A 16,995-nucleotide genomic window follows, 5' to 3' on the forward strand; every position below is an offset into this window, starting at 1 on the left:
CCTGTGAGGTCTCCAGGCAGCGGCAGTGACTCCGAATCTGTGTCTGTTGCTGAGGAGTTGGGAGGTTCTTTCCCTGGTGTGTGAGCAGGTGGTGGGCTACTGGGCTGGAGACATCTTTGGGAAGGGGAGAAGCACATGCACAGTGTGTGTGTGTGTGTGTGTGTGTGTGTGTGTGTGTGTGCACAGGTGTATATGTTAGTGTGTGGTATGTGTGTGCATGTGTTTGTGCATGTGTGTGTGCATGTGAGTTTCTGTGTAAGTTTGTGTGTGCAGTGTATGTGTGGCAGGTGAGTCCTCTAGGTGGGCTCAGGAAGCACAATGCATGACCAGGCATGAGTTGACCTTCCTCTGTGCATACACCACATGGAATTGGCAGTTAGGGGTTCCCCAAGAGAAAAAAAAGTAGGGTGCTGCTAAGTAGGGGATTGTGCTGTGTCTGTAGCATGTGCAGGGTCAAACACCAATATAGAAGCATGTAAATGTAGCATCCCGTTTGTCCTTCCAAAAGCTTGCTTCCCGTGTACAGCCATTTACACGTATGTTACAACACATGGAGCTGCGTCCTACCCTAGCTAGCCCTCCGTGGCCCACGTTTTCATTCTGTCTCGGGCAGTTCTGTTTCTGTACAAGGAGAGCGCCTCGCCCTGAGTAATAAATTCTGGCATTTGGACAAACCATTTATTTACTCTTTGGTCAGCTGCTGATGGACTTTGAGGCCGCTTTTCATGGCTTTGCTACGATGCAGGAACGTCCTTTTTAGGGTATCTTTGTGAGTGAGTAGGAAGCATCCCGAGGGTCACGGTCAGGTGGCTGCTGCTTCTCTTCCGCCCCACGGTGTAGGACGGCGCAGCCTCTCTGCACCATCGCTGGCTCTGGGGTGCTCAGACCTTTAAATCACTGCCCATCTGAAAGATGAAAATGACCAGCTTGCTTTAATTTGTGTTTCTTTTGTCATATGTGACATTGAACAGCTCCCCTCTTAACTTGCCGTTTGCAGTTTCTGTGCATGTGAGCGGCTGAGCTGCTTGGCTGCCCCTTGCTTGGGGGACTTTGGGATGCTTGCTGCCTCCTCCAGGAGGCCTGGGAGCCCTTTGCATACGAGGAAGGAGGCTGTTGTATTTTCTGTTTGTGGCTTCATGTTTTTTCTTTACATGTGAGGCTTGGTAAGTCCTCCCCAACTTATAAGATTATTAAAAAACCCTCACAAATTCGGGCAGTTTTGGGGCTGCTTTTCTTTTCTCTCCTTTTTACCCTCCTCCTCCTCCCCCTCTTCCTCTTTCTCTTCCGATTTTGGTTTTTAAGTATGTAATTCATTTTAAAGCTGAAAAGTTGTTGAAACACTGAGTGCCAGCACCCACATTTTCTTAATACGTGATTGTGAATCAGAGGCTGTTTCAGGAGCTTTGTGCTTAGACGTTATTCTGGTTGTTAGTTCTTCTTTGTGCTTAGACGTTATTCTGGTCGTTAGTTCTTCTTTGTGCTCAGACGTTATTCTGGTGAGGCCTCAACCTGCCCTGCTCCTTCCCGCGCTCTCTAAGCTGACTCTGCTGTGGCGCCTGGCCAGGGACTGAAGGAGATGGCAGAGTCAGGGAGGCTCAGACAACACAAATCACTAAAGTGATCGTCCTTTAGCTGTGATGCCTCACCTGGCCACACCTGACCAGGTGAGCAGCACTCTGTGACTGACTGCTGTTTTGCACAATGCTCTTGCAGAAACCGGGGCGGAGGCATTTTAGCCTGGCAAGGGTGGAATTTGTCTATGTGTGCTCTAAGGGATTCAAAGTTCTTTCTGCCGAAATGTCCGCTTTTGTAATTCTGTTTCAGACTCTGCGAACACCAGACAGGAGGAAGAAGCTGTATCTTGGTTGCTGAAATGTTCGATGACGGTGGTCACTAGGTGAGGGATGAAATCACCTGAGAGGGATAGTTCTTTTCAGCAGTGGCTCTGCAGAGGGTCTTGTCCCAGGTGCTCCCCCCGGCAGTCAGCAGCTCCATCTGTGCATTACGTGCTCTGGCCCAGGTGGACACTGGAGAGCAGAGGAGGATAGTCTGTTTCAGAAAGCTCAGGCATCTCTGCCTGGGTGGTCATGGTCCTTTTGGGGGATGTGGCTGCAGAGGACGTGGATGGCTCCATGTGATGTGGACAGAAGAGCTGCCAGCGAGGTGATGCAGGGGGCATGGCTTGTTAGGTGGTGGGCCCCACACCCTGGGCCAGCACTGACTCTCCAGGCAGAGAGGGAGGGTCTGGGGCCGAGGAGGTGCCTGAGAGGCCAAGCCCCTGCCCAGACCCCCACCCCATGGTCCCCTTGGGACTGGTATGCCCAGGAGTCCTGTTGGGTCTTTAAGGGGTCTGTCACCCTATTGTAGGGATCTCCAAGAGCTGGCTTGCTCTTCTCCTGTCTCACTGACTCATAGCACCTATGCCTGGGGGAGGCTGCAGCTCAGGCCAGGGAGGGCTGGGAAGGCCGGGGTGGGACTGGGAGGATCAGGGAGGGTGGGGAGGGCTGGGGAGGGCCTCCAGGGCTGCCAGCCCCTTGCTGTCACTCCTGTGAGGAGCTGTGTGTCTAAGATTCAGGAGTGCTGGTGCATGGCCCTGCTGTGCATAGGTGTATGGTAGGCATATCAGCATGTTGGGGCATCCCCGGGAAGGTACTGGTTCCCTTCCTGCACAGCATGGTGAAGTGATGTGCCCAGCCCCCTGTATGGGCATGAGCCAGGCCACCCCTTCCCACCCATGGCTTTGGGTCCGCCTGCCTTGCAGACGCTGCTTGGCCTGGGTCTTGGGCTGGCCCTTTCTTCTTGGTGCTTTAGTTTCCTTCTCTATAAACTTGGAGGGCGCAGTGCTGCCCGGGCTGTGAGAAGCGCTCAACGTGCTGGGCACACCAGTGGACCAGGTCTGCTGGGGGCTGTGGGTGGCCGCCCCGCCTCACAGTCTCGAGGGCGTCCAGAGCCAGCACATTGCATATCCCTGTGCAGGACTGTCACTCAGGGTGACTCTGCAGAGTTGGAGGGCTCCCCAGTGCCAGGGTGCATATTGATCCAGTGTCCCTTGAGGGGTCAGTGCCCTGCAGGGGTGGGTGGGCTCTCTCCTCAGCCTCACACCCTGTAGTCACTGTGGGCAGCTGTCAAACTTAAACCAGGGTTTGCTGCTCTCACTGGGCATCAAGGCACCCACAGCAGCCCCGAGAAGGACACGTCTTCAGCTCAGGGGCAGCCTGAGCAGTTCTTGTGTTTCTGGCTTGTTTACTTGTTCAGACTGAGCCAGGAGAGAAGAGGACGTTAGAGGAGCCCTTTCTGTTGGATTTGTTTGGGGGCCAGCCACCGACAAGGACCTGATGCCCTGACTCCTGGTGGATCTGGGCATGGAAATAGGGGAGGGAGTGGAAACGGGGAGGGGGGTTTGACCCCGTCTGCCTCACCTGAGCTGGGGGAGATGCATCTACTTCAGACGCCCACGCCTTCTGAGGCTGGTCCCGGAGACGTGGATTAAAGGTTTATGCAGGTGTGGTTGCGTTAAGAGTTTCCAGGTGTGACTTTTGTCGTAACATGCAGGATACTCAAGTCCCCTCGTCCCATCCAGAAAGCTGGGTTGTGCTGACCGACCGTTTCCACGGAGAGAACCTTCAGGCTTCAGCCCCCAGCCCTCTGATTCCTGCTCCTCGGGCAGACCTTGCTCTGGGGTTAGGGATCTCCCTGGTTTTAGCTTTCACATCATAAATAGTGTGCATACAAAAGGCCATTTGGAAAGGAAATGCTTAGGATGATTAAGACATGAATTCTAGAACTTGTACTGAAGTGGAAGCAAAAACAGTGCTTTAAAGGGACAGTTTCCAACATGGAGTGATCAGTACAGACAGCTTTGCTGTTGGTGGGTTCTTTGTGTGGGGACAGAGCGGGCATTGTCCTTCCTGTTGCTGCTGTGATGCCCGAGTCCAGGATGTGGTCCTGAGAGGATGATCTCTGCAGGAAGTTGACCGTCAGGCCTGCGTGTCCCCTGGTGAGAGCAGGGACCAGATGGTGAGGTCTGGCTGCCGAGATGGGTCTGGGGTGCTGGGGATGCCCACTGCAGCCTGCCAGGTGGGTGGCCGGGAACGTTGCCACCTGCCAGCAGCTTCCCTAGAACCTCACAATCGGACCCACAGCCCAGGGCTCTGGGGCTTCAGAGGCTGGAGGATCAGTTTCTCTTGGACATCTGCCTGGGGGGCCAGGGAGTGACAGGATTTAATGCTGTATTTTGCCTGCAATTTTTTTTCTTAGCCCCAAACTCTTAAACATATGCTTATGGGGAGTTGAGTGCAGAAAATGAATTACTTTGAGTTTTGTTGTTTTTTTGATGCTTCCTGAGTTTTAGCTTTTTCTTTTCTTTTCTCCCCCCTCGCTAGTTGCTAGTGTAAAACAGTCCCATAGTCTTAACAAGTACACGTCGTGTGTGCCGCCCGGCTTCCCTGTGGTACAAGTGTGCGCTCATCCTCGGAGGCGGGGGGCTGCTTCACCTTCAGCGCGGTGGAGTCGCGCTCACAGGAGGGCCTGATAGACTGAAAGGCCCGGCTTCCCGAGTCAGAGGGAATTTCTCCTGTCTGACTGCCCGTGAACTGAAACATCGGCTGTCCTGTATCTCGAGCAAGTGGAGTTCAGTGTGACACAGAGCTGAGAGAAGGATGATTGTAGGTTTAATTAAAGACACTGAAATGTAAGGTGATTACTTCTGCACATTTCAGAAGGCTGGGATGGTCTCTCTGGTCCTCTGGCTACAGCTCTGTGAGGCTGTCACCTGGAAAAATGCCCAGATCTCACCCCTGACGGGCCTTCAGGGTCCTGTAGGCACTGATCTGACTAATGATCAATGATTTGAGCTTTTACTCTCTGAAGACTGGCTTTGAGGATAAGCCACGTGATATAGATTATTGTACAGGAGGAGCGGGCCACCACAGAGGGAGTATGTATAGAATGGGGTGACTTACAGCTGCTCTAGCAGGACAGGATGTGGAGAGTTAGTTGTTCAACTGCCTCATGCATGGGTGAGGGGCTGGACCTGAGCTAGGACTTGGCCATGGGCTGAGGGTCCAGTTTAGTGACCAGAAGCTTCCACACCTTCAGCTCACTTGGATCCACACTGGCTCCTCATATGAGCAGCTCCGTGTGGGTGGCACCACCTCTCCGTGCTATAGGCATGCACTGTCAGATGTCATGGTGGACACCACACGTGGCAGGGGCACTGGATGTGTGGTCGATCAGAGCCAAGATGTGCCTGGAGTGTTGGGTTCACAGCTGACTGGGGAGACTTAGCACATGCAAGTGAGCGGACGATACTGTGTTCATGACGTGTGTGTTAGTTACATGCTGAAGGATCATATTTTGGGTATGTACTGAGTTAAATAAAATGTTATTACTAAAATAAACTTCACCTGTTTGGTTTTACTCTTTTAACGTAACTTCTAGGAAAATCCGAAGTCACATGAGTGCTCACCTGGTGTGCATGTCAGACAGTGCAGACCTAGACACTCTTTGGTGCCCTTAGTCTCCACCTGTCAAGGTCGAGCCCTGGTGGTTGGTAATACTGGCTGGTAACCACTGTGTCAGGCTTCGAGAGTGCTTTTAAGCCAGCTTTAAGTGCTGTTTGTTTTTTGCTTTTCTGCAGACAACTACAAAGTAGCCTGCTGGGCCTTGTAAAGAAATGGGCTTCACCACTCAGATTGTTTTTCTCTAGCATGGGGCACCCCCGCCCCTAAAGGCCCTGCGTTATCCAGGCTTCTTCTCCCTTGTTTTCTGTGGGTAAAGAAACAGCACATTTGTGGCCGATTGTGCACATCACAGCTGTGTCCTGATCACACTGATGGGAGCACTCAGCCTGGATGTCAGTGAGGGTCTGTGATGAGCCCACACTGTGTTCCAGGGGAGGAGGGCCCCATGCAACCCTCTCCTGCACCTCCTGTGTGCTTGCTTTGGCAGCCTCTGGGGTCCAGACGGAGGGGCACATGCCAGAGTCCTGGGAAAAGCCCCCTGGGCACTCCCACATGTGGCCGGGCTATTTATATCCCACAAAGGCCCCGTTTTTCTTTTTCAGGAGTGGACATGTGGGTGATGCTGTCATGCACACCAGAGGCCGTGAAACGAGCCTTTCATGAAGTCATTTTCCGGGTGCCTGGCACGTGCTCATCCATGTGCTCGGGCCTGTGGTTTTACACCCGCTCTGCTGCAGTCGTGTGGATCACGGCAGCTCCTTAGAGCGCCCACCCCCAGGGAGGGACAGGTCCTCCAAGGCCCTCGTTCTCCATTCACTGAGCTCCTGTGCCAGGCCCTGCACACTTGGGCAGTGGGGCCTGGGCTGAGGAAAAAGCACTCACTGTTGGGGAAGACAGCCCCCCACAGGATCAGTGGTCAGATGTAAGTGGGTCAGATGGTGTTGGGCGCAAGGGGAGAAATCAAGCAGAGAAGGGGCAGGGGCACTTCTAGAAGGGTAAACTGAGGGCCTGGAGGAGAAGGGACGGTTGGTTGAGCATAGGCAGGCACCAGGCCTGTGCATTGGTAGGAGCATTCCACACACAGGAAATGGCAGGTGCAGAGGCCCTAAGGCAGGTGGGAGCAAGCCCTGGGTGGAATATTGTCGCGGGGGCAATGGGCCAAAACAGGATAAGGGAGTGTGCGGGCAAGGGGACATGGTGCATGGGGAGTGTTGGTGCTCAGGGACTCTGAGACGGGAGCTGAGGGGGTGGAGAGGACCTTGGCTGCTGCTGGGGAGAAGGGACTGTGGCCTGGGGTGCTGGGCACCCAGTTAGGAGGCTGTGAGGAGGTCCAGGAGAGAGGTAGCGGTGTAGGCTACGGTGCAGCAATGGAGGTAGGGAATGGCCCCTGGGCCTTTATTTGGAGGTGGGGCCGAGGGGAGTTGCTGCCAGGTTGGATCTGGGGTGTGGTGTGGCGGGAAGTGGGGTGTGAGTACCGAGGAAGTCCTGAGGCTTTGGCCTGAGCAGTTGCAAAGAGGGAGGCTCCACTCAGGTCTCCAGCTGGGTTCTTGAGGAGGCATCTCAGCTTTGGGGAGGTGAGAGCATGGTCTGGGGACACGTGAAGCTTGAGATGCTTAGTAGAAGGGAGGAGGTCTCTAGGTGCCTAAGTCTGGAGTTGGGGAGACATCTAAGGACTGGCGCAAGCAGTGGGTCCCAGCTGGAGCCAGTACGTGAGTTCTCCCAGAAGGCAGGCCCACCTGAGATGTCCTTGTTCTGCATCCGCCAGGTAGATGTGTTCATAGTGCTCTGCACCTTGCTGTCCTGGAAGGGTCACATGGATGGACCGGCTCTCAGGGGGCCTCTGTCGTGATTGCCAGGACAGACAACTCAGTGTACAGAGGTAGGAGGATTGGGTTCAGAGGAGAGATGGTCTGGTGGGTTGGGAGGTCAGATGGACAGACAGAGGGGTAGGCGGACACGTGGCCACTTAGGAAGGGGGCATGTGGGGATGGATAGTGTGTGAGGCCAGGAGAATCTCCTCTCATCTGCAGTTTTGGGGTGCAGTGCTGGCCCCTCAAGGGCACCCTGCGTGGAGCCCTGTGGAGTCCTCTGGGCTGGGCACAGAGGGTAGGGTATGTGACTAAGGAACACCCTTCTCCCCCAGGCCTGGCCACAGTTATGCTTTGGGACAGGGTGCAGTGTGGGTGCGGGAGTGCCGGGGTGGGGGTGGGGGGTGTCCAGGAAGGAGAGGCCTCCCTCCCCAGCAGGCCTGGCATGCAGACCTCTCACATGCATGATCTCCTCCTGCTGCTGCCTCCTTGTGAAAGGTGTGGCCACCAGGGTCTTGGATGGCCCACACCTTTGACCGAGTCACAGAGGGCTACACATCTGTGCTGGAAACTTCAGAGCCCTAGAAAAATTGTGAAAGCAAACTTTGCCTCTACTGTCCTCCTCTCTAAACCCAGAGAGACGTTATGGTGCATCTTGTTTCCTTCTTTGGCCATGTGGGGTGGGGTGGGGTGGGGTCATGACCTTAGACCAGCCCCACCCACTCAGTCTCAGGGTTCTTTTATTTTTTTGTTTTTGTCCCTTGTTGTAGGCTGACTGATGTCCCTTAAAGATACCAGGTTCCAATCCCTGGAACCTGTGAATGTGGGGTCTTTGCAGATGTGATTAAGTGGAGGCTCTTGAGAGGGGGAGATTACTCTGGATTATCTGGTGGGTCCTAAGTGGAGTCACAGTGTCCTTTTAAGAGGGAGGCAGAGGGAGACACAAGGAGAGGAGAAGGCCGTGTGAAGATGGAACAGACCCTGGAGGGAAGAGCATGATGGTTAATTTTGTGTGTAAACTTGACTGGGCCAGGGGGTGCCCAGATATGTGGTCAAACATTATTATGGCTGTGTCTGAAGGAGATTGACATTTCAATTGGTGGACTGAATAAAGCAGATGGCCCTCCCCAGTGTGGGTGGGCCTCTCTAATCAGTTGAAGGCCTGATAGACCAAAAAGACCGGCCTTACCGAGTCAGAGGGAATCTCTCCTGTCTGACTGCCCGTGAACTGAAGCATAAGCTGTCCTTGGTCTTGAGCCTTCAGATGACAGATCTTGGGGCTCATCCACCTCGGTAATCATATAAGCCAGTTCCTCGTACTAAATCTCTTTCTCTCTCTTTACACATCTTATTAGTTCTGTTTCTCTGGAGAATGCTGACTAGCTGAGGAACCACAAACCAAGGGATGCCAGTGGGCAGCCACCAGAGGCTGGAAGAAACCAGGAAGGGATTTTCCCCGGGGGCCTGCCTAGGGAGCGTGGTCCTGCTGACACCTTGAGTTTGGGTCCAGGGAAACTGATTCAGACTTCTGGCCTCCAGGAGTGAGAGAGAATAAATTGGTTGTCCTAAGCCACCCGGTTTGTGATAATTGGTTAGAGCTGCCACAGGAAAACAGTGGTGTAAACAGTGCTTCCATAAATATGCTCACCACATGCTGGGAACTGCATTCAGTGGCATAGACTTTGGGAGAGGCACTGCTGGGTCAAAGGGTGTGTGTCTCTTTTTCTTAAAAAGCTCTTGCCAGATTAGTTTCTGAAAAGATCTACCAGTTTGTTTTTTCCTGTAAGTGTGTGCCATACCCTGGTCCCAGCAGCCTCTCGTGGCAGTGGAGTTGGGTGTCTTTCCACCTGGTTGGTCTGCGGGGCAGAGTGAAAGCTCTGTTCTTGCTTGGATTGCGTCTCCCTGAATCCTGGTGAGGCTGGTGTCTTTGCTCCGTGTTCTTTCTCCTTTTTGAGCCTTCTGTGATTCACCTGCTGTGTTCTGTGACTGTTTCTACGGGATGTTCATCTCTCTCTTGCCGATCTGTAAGAGCTGTTGCTTATGGACATTAAGCCTCTTTCCTTCTGCTTTGAAAACATTTATTCCCAATTCTATTGTTTGCTAATTACTTTTATTAATGTATCATTTGTCATCCAGATTAAATCATGTTGCAGTCAAATATGACTCTTTTTGAATATAGCTTGTATGTAGGTGCCAGTGTTTGTTAAGATTACATGGATTTCTCCTGGTTTTCTCGCAGGAGTTTTATTTTGTGTGTTTGAATTAAACTCTTTTTAAAAATTTGTTCTTTCTTTTCTATATTTATTTTTGAATTAAACTCTTGAGCGTGTCTAGAATGCTTTTGTACAACAAGGAATAAGGTGTGTGAGGCGGGAGGAGTCCAATTTTATTTCCTTCCAGTGTGCTGCCACTGATGAGTCCTTTGACCAATGAACTGAACTTTAACTCTGTCATCTGTTACATTCTCATGTAAACTGGGTTCTGTTTGGGGATTCTCCATTGCACTCTACTGACCTGTTTTTTCCCACATGCCAAGATAACTTGTGCAGCAGCTGTAGTATGTGTTGATGGCTGCTGAGGGAGGCCCCCTCACTGTGCTTCGGGTGTGTAATGAAATGCTCTTGTGATACAGTGATTACAGGAGAGTTCCTGCCTGTGCATGCAGGATGGTGCGTGTGTGTTTCCTCTGATTCCTGGGCAGGGGAGGATAAGGGCGCTAGTGTAGTAGCCATGGGGGTCAACCAGAAAGGAGGCTGTGGAGGTGGGGAGGGAGGACCAGGTGAAAAGGGAAGCAAAGACCACCACTTGGTTGCAGAATTACACCTGTGTTGAGTGTCATTTCTCAAAGATGATTAAACAAGTGGTAGAGTCCAAGGCATTAAGGCAGTAAATGGAAAGCAAGTCTATTATGAGGGAAGACGGTGGTGAAAAGACAACACCTCATGCTGGGGACATGCTCACAGCTGGAGTTTTCTTTGGTGTGGGTACTGTTGACTACCTGTGGCAGGCTGGGCACGTGTATGGGGTGGAGTGTGTGCAATTGCATTTGGTGGGTGTGTGAGCGTGGTGGTGTGCCCATTGCAATGTGGGCATGTGCACATTCAGAGGGGTGTGTGTTTCCAAGTGGAGGGGTGCGCCTGTCCATGAGGTGGGGTGCACGTCACTGTGTCTGACCCTGGGCTCTTTCAGGGTGCTGACATCCAGGCACTGCCTGGGCCTGTTGGTGCCCTGCACTCCCCAAACGCTCTCAGTGCCTGAGCTCCCACAGTGCTGCCTGAGCCTGGGGGGCCTCACCTGGGCTGGGCTCCAACTGAGGTCAGGGTCTGCATTTACCCTCTCATGGCCTGGCCACACCTGTGCTGCAGGTGGAGGTGTACAAGTTAGTCCTGTGCCCATCAGGACTCAGCACCAGCTCAGAGGCGGCTTGGGAGGGGTGGGGAGCGGCCAAGGCCTGCAGTCCAGGGCTGTCCAGCCACTCGCCTGCCCCAGGCTCATGCTCCTTTGGTGGTTGCTGCTGGCCCAGCCTGCTTCCTGAGTGACGGTTACAAGTGGGTGGGGTCCAGCCTGCACTTTGCAGGGAGGGCTTATTGTCTGCCAGACTGGAGACTATGCAGGAACAACTGACACATCTACTCTGAGGTCAATGATAAGGTGGTGGGCAGCCTGGCCCTGTGGGAAGGTGGACGGTCCCCCTGCCATGTGAACTGCACTGGTCCTGTTGAAGTTCTTTATTCGGCCTCCCACGTAGCCTGTGGCTAGAGCATGTGTCTAGACTGAGCACCAACATCTGTTCTTATCCAGGGCTCCCCTAAACCCTGGCCTCTGTTCTGGCAATTGGGTGGGTGGTGGGTGGTCATGATCCCGCTGCCGCCCTGAGAGTCTCACTCATGAAGCAATGGGGAAGTCCTCTATGGGGAAGTCCCTCTTGGGGGTGGATGGAGCCAGGCAGGGCCTCTACACAGGCGGGCTGTGGGCTGTGACTCACCTTCTGGAGGGGCTTGAGTCCCCAGTGGGGCAGAGGCTGTGCAGGCGAGCTGTAGAAGGTTACCTGCCTGCTGTTGAGCCTGTGTTATGTTAAACACAGTTTGCAGACAGTGCTTGCACATGGGTGGACCAGGGTCCTGAGCGTTGACTCCTGTCTGCCTGGGGTCTGGCGTTTCCTCTCTGGGGAGGGGCAAGAAAGACAGGAGGAGGACCGCAGCTACACCAGGTGCTGTCTAGTGCTGATCCCTTTCTGGGGCTGGACGTGATCATCATAAAACCACAAAGAGCCTTACTCCGTCTCTACCCGTGCATGTGTCTTGAGAGTTCATAGAGGGGTTGGTCTGATTCTTTGCCAGCTGTTTGGGACCTGCAGAAGTGAAACTCATTTGTCTTTTCAAACTGTACCTTGAACTCTGTATTTCTAGCAGGTGGAGGATGACAACCCTGGCCAGGTAGATAGTTTATTTTTGTGCACCAGGCTCAGATGGCGCCTGCCTCTCCTCCCTTCCTTGCTGCTGAGCATCTCACTCCTTTGAGATTTTGTCTCTGCCTGGTTTCCTTATTGTTCTTTGTGTATGCTCCTGAGACTTAAAGAACAAGGTTTGCATTCTCTTTGCAGAGCCGTGTGCATCTAACAGGAGGCTCTTGGAGACCAGCAAGCCCAAGGCCAGGTTGCTCCTTCCTTGACTTGCAGGAGGCCAGTGGGGCTCAGGCAGCAGCCAACACCCTCATGGTGGCCATGGTGTGGGGGTCATCCCACTGAACTTTTCCCATTGCTCTGGTTGCTGACCTTGACACAGGCTACACCAGGGTACCAATTGCATCTCAGGCCTGAGGCTGTGGCCTGGGCCAGTGAGAAAAGGCAGGAGATGCAGTCCCAGCTCTCTGGGTGCTTACTGCAGAGAGGGGGATTAGGAACACACTGAGCTCAACACCTTCACCATGGGGTGGTCCTCATGTCCATAACTGTGCAAGATTCAGGCATATTATATCAGAGCCTTGTTGTCTGGTGGGAAAGAGAGATTGTGGGATGGGTACCCGTGAGGGGCTGTGAGTTTTGCCACCAGTGTTTCCTGCATGTCTGCCCCCACCTCTGTGATCATCCCCAGGCAAGGTTGGATGTAACCGTGTGCCCCTCCGGCCAGCCCTCAGCCCTGTGTCCACAGTGGAGCCTGGCATTGCCAGGCTTCTCTTTCATGTAGATCAGAGGCCAAAATTTCACGGGGATTTAGTCAGGGCCCAGATGGAAAAACTGGAAGCAATGTGGGCACACTGATGTTGGGGGCTGGAATGATAAAGGGGGCACTGAGGGAGCTGGGCGCTTGGAATCTGGGAGCTCCATGGAGGAGCATGCAGGGCGGTGGGCATCGGTGCCTGCTCCTCCTGCCACCTCCTCCTCCTGGTCTGGGACATCTGGATCCCATGCAGCAATCTGAACAGGACCTGCCACTCAGCCCGGCCACTGCAGCCTGGCTCTCCAGATGCTTCTGGCCAAAGTTAGGGCTCTCCCATTGCCATCAGCACTTCGGCCAGATCCCTCTTCCTGCTAGTCCCAAACACACTGGGCTTTGTCTCCCACAGGACCTCTGTCCTTCTACTCCTCTGCCTGCAGAGCTCCCCTTGTTGTCTGACACAGTGGCCTGTCTGCCCCACAGAGCTGGGGTGACTCCTCTTGTCATGGGGGAGAAGAGCAGCTGGCCGAGTCCTGCATGTATGTGGGAGGGGAGGTCAGGGGGGCTCTTTGTTAGGCTTGGGGGTTTAGTTGAAGGTGGATCTTTCAATATGGGGGCAGGTCTGATTGGGATGGGTCACAGTCATGGTGTAATAGTTTATAGGATGGTGGATGTAGGGGAGAAGGGGTGTGTCAACCAGCCAGATGTTGTGTTGAGGGCACAGTTTGCCCAGGGGCGTGGCTTGTTGCTCTTAGAAGGACTCGCTGCCCTGAGAGGGGCCGAGTGAGCAGTCTGTGGTGCAGGTAAAAAGGACTTTCAGTAGCTCTAAAACAAGCAGAATGTTAGGTGCTACTTGGTCTTCTTGGGTGAGATTCTGCTACAGTATCAAGTCAAAGCATGCTGTGGGCAGTTCTGACTCCTCCTGGTTCAGGTATGAACTCTGGCTGCTCCTCTTACCAGGGAGCTTCTGTCCTGCTCATCTCTGGGCATGCCATGTTTCCCTGCACAGGACTCTGCAGTTTGTCATCACTTGCACATTCACACACATGTACACACACGCCAGACGTTTGCGTGTCTCACACACTGTAAGGCAGATGAAGGCCCATTTTGCTCTGCTGGCACTTAATGTGGTTCCTGGTGCATAGCATGGACTTAGGATATATTTGCAGATAGACGTAAGGAGTGGATCCAGGCTGAGGGCAGGGCCTGGGGGGGGGGGTCAGGGCAATGGTAACAGGTGGTGTGCAGGGTGTGGGCGGGAGGTGGATCAGGCAACATCCTGTGTTTTGGGGCGTAAAGGGTTGGGATTTTAATCCAAAGGCAGCAGAGAGCCATTGAAGTTTTTTCAGCAGAGACTTGTCAGGACAAATTTGGGTTTTAGAAGTACTCATGCAGCTTCACCATCGAGGGGAAGGGCTGCTGGGGTGGGTAGAGATGTAGTCAGAGAGAAGGGCACAGGGGCTGGTGAGGAGTCCAGGGAAGGATGGCGGGTCACTGCAGCTGGCAGGGAGTGGGGGATGAACCTTGCAGGGTCTGTGGTGGGGAGACACCAGCATGACTCCAGGGCTTGTCATGGGTGGGTGTGGACAGAGGTGCCAGAGCCTGGGTGGCTTGCAGGACAAGGGTCAGGGTCAGAGGGAGGACACAGAGCCCTGTCATTGTGGCCTCTCTTCTCTGTTTGGACCATTGTTGGTGAGACTGAGAACAGGCTGGTCCCCGTGGGTCCTGGGCACTGCCTGACCCCAGCTGGCGTGTGCACTTTACAGCTGTGACGAGGGTGACTGCGGCGGTGTGCCAATGCGGAATTATTACACAGCATGCTCTGGGGCTAAATAGAGTGAATTAATGCTTAAAATTGGTACTAAAATGTGGTTAGCTTGATCATGAGTCAGTGATTTTTGTTTGGCCCAGACTTGCACAGTGGGTTGTTCACTAACTTTTTGTTAAAGAGAAAATGCAGTACCTGTAAACAGGCTTTTAAAAATAGACTCTCGTTCTTTCCTTTTACAGTAAATCAAACTGACCTGTCAATGTGCACCAGGACCTGGGTCAGCTGCAATGATCATCGTTGTATTAGTCATCTGCTGAGCTAACACCTTTTAGATAGAAATCAGATAAATTTTGCATCACACTGTTTATGTGGGTGGGGAATGATGGCTTTTGAAACCATTAGCTCTGTTTGGCTAATTAAAAACCTTAATCTCTATCACAGAAGAAATATTTTTTTCCAAGTAGAAGTGTTGTTCTTAATATTGCTGTTGCTTTAAGAAAATTGCCTTCAGGGCTAATTATCGTCCTCTGGCAATTTATAGGCCAGAATGGTCTCTATTCTCAGCCCTGGATCTTGAAGAGAAAGAGGATTCATAGAAATCCTGTTTTTAAACCAGATAACTTATGTATTTTAAATCTGTAAACATGCTTTAAAATTGGAAAGCATATTATTCACTTCATAAAAACTCTTAAAAGTCAAAAAATGTAAAGAACACTTCAGTCTATGTCCTTGAAATGCTTTGTCTCTTGTGAATGACAGAATGAAGCGTGTTCATAACATGGGCTTGACTGGCATGGCTTCAGCTCGTGATGGGATGGACTGATGTTTTATCCAAGTGCATGATCCAGCTCTGGCATTGGCTGGGAGTTGCATTCCCCCGGCTCCTGCAGTGAATGTCGTTGCATTTATCTCCTTGGTATCAATGGCAGCTGCCATGAGCCTGCTTGGAAAGTCCCTAAACCAGACTGGGGAGTGGCATGCGCACAAGGTGGGCACCAGCTGAGGCCTCCAGGGCTTCACTGTCCTGTCTCTCCTGTTTCTTGTCTCCAAACTTAAAACTTGGGCATGTTGTCATAAGTGCTCTGCAAGAGAGGAGGAGGGCACCTGGATCAGACCCCAAACAAGTGCCCAGATCGGGCTGTTCTCTGCAGAGTCTGCGTGTACCACTCCTTCTCTTCCTGGTTCTCACTGCATCTTGCTGAGGTGGGCCTGCCCCTCCCACCCTTGCTGGTTACCAGAAACCCTCCAGTTAGGGGGACAAGGAGCTTTGTTTTGGGCAGTTTCCTGGGCACTGTTCACTGGGACCCAGGCAAGATCCTATCCTGCCTGGGTTCCAACCTGGGGGCAAGGGCACCACACCTTTGTATAGCATAGTTGTATCTGTCAAATGGTGCGGCCTGTCCCCTCTTACTTACCTTCAAGGCTCAGGGACTTACTGTGTGTGGCCATCACCTATGCCTGCCCCAGTTGCATTCCAGGCTTCCTTTAGCACACATCAGCCAGACCTCTGTCTCAGTGACCGTTTGACCGGGGGCAGACACCAGGAGCCTGTGTCCAGGGGGGCTGGTAAGGCCTGCAGCAGTGTGACAGCTGCTGTCGCTGAACCTGTTGGGGAAGAAGTGGAGTTTGGGGTGCAGGGTGAGGGGGTGGGAGTAGAGGCTGCAGTCTGGAGGCTGAGGCTGCAGCTTTGGAGACAGAGGGCGAGCCTCACACCTGCCCTGCTGATTGAATTACTGTGTAGAGGACTGTTCAAGACCAGGGGTGGGTGTGCGAGGTGGTGCTAGGCAATGTTCACTTTGATGCATTTCCTCACCAGCTGGGGACCCTGGGGTCTGCCCTGTGCAAGGGAAACCAGGTTGCTGGTCTTCGGAGAAACAAAGGCAGCCAGAGCTGCATGGGCATTTGTGGTCCCCTCACCACTGACTCCTCACTACACTGGGTGGCAACCACTGGCATCAGGCCTTTCTCATAGGGTGGATGTACTGACCAGCAGAGCGACCAGGGCCAGGCAGCCCCTAGCAGAAGAGGCCGTCGTTTTTTGGACACATTTTCTCAGTTCAGTGGTCACCATGCCCAGCTGGGAGAGGCCGTCAGGCTGCATTGCTGTGTCCAGCAGCTTTGTGCATAATCTCTGAATTTGTCCTCACTGCATTGCTTGACCGAGGCACCGTGGTCATCTCTGTGTTCAAGGCTGGAGGGAGGGGCTGAGCGTCTTGCCCAGGGACTCACAGGACCACATCTGCCCCTCTGTGAACTCCCTTTCAGCCCCGCACACCTGAGGTGTGTGCAGGGAGAGCCTGGGAGGGAGGGGGCAGCCGACCCATCCTTGCCCTGGAGCCCCAAGGTGTCGTATGACTGTGCTGTGCCCAGCCTGCATGGTCCTCTGGGAATGAGGGGCTTGGCCCTTGGTGGGACCCCTGCCCCCTGTCTGGCTGGACAGTGGCATGCCCGGCTTAGGTGCTGGGCTGTAGCAGCTCCTTCTCCCTGGGTCTGACACACACCCCCAATGGTTACAGCCTCTGAGGCATCCTTTCTCTTCCTTCCTCAGCTCCAGGCCTGGTCCCTGCCCCACACAACCCTGACACGGGAAAACAATTGAGCCCACATCACAGAACAGCCCTGCTATTTACAGGGAAGAAAATGGAACAGGCTTGTTCCACGACCTGCAGAGAAGGCTCACCAGGGACCTTGTCCTGGCTGCTGAAGGGTGCCTTGTTGTGGCTGGAGTGGACCCAGCTGCCCGTGGCACGTCCCCCTAACTCCATCCCAGGCCTAGCCCCGACTGATAACAGAGCCCT

At 53.3% G+C, this 16,995-nt stretch overlaps 1 protein-coding gene across 8 annotated transcripts in view; it reads left to right on the forward strand.

Annotated features, from left to right (window-relative positions):
- SEMA4D (semaphorin 4D) overlaps nucleotides 1-16,995 on the forward strand; it is a 125,632-nt gene that overhangs the window by 32,427 nt on the left and 76,210 nt on the right. For 2 of the 8 annotated variants that reach the window (XM_063100356.1, XM_063100358.1), the window contains exon 2: nucleotides 1,825-1,897. The exons of the other annotated variants lie outside the window; for them this stretch is intronic. The gene's annotated coding sequence lies outside the window, so the exon portion shown is untranslated. The remainder of the gene's footprint in view (nucleotides 1-1,824; nucleotides 1,898-16,995) is intronic. 8 annotated transcript variants of the gene reach the window in all.

This window comes from Cynocephalus volans, chromosome 6, assembly GCF_027409185.1.
Source record: "Cynocephalus volans isolate mCynVol1 chromosome 6, mCynVol1.pri, whole genome shotgun sequence".
NCBI lineage: Eukaryota > Metazoa > Chordata > Mammalia > Dermoptera > Cynocephalidae > Cynocephalus > Cynocephalus volans.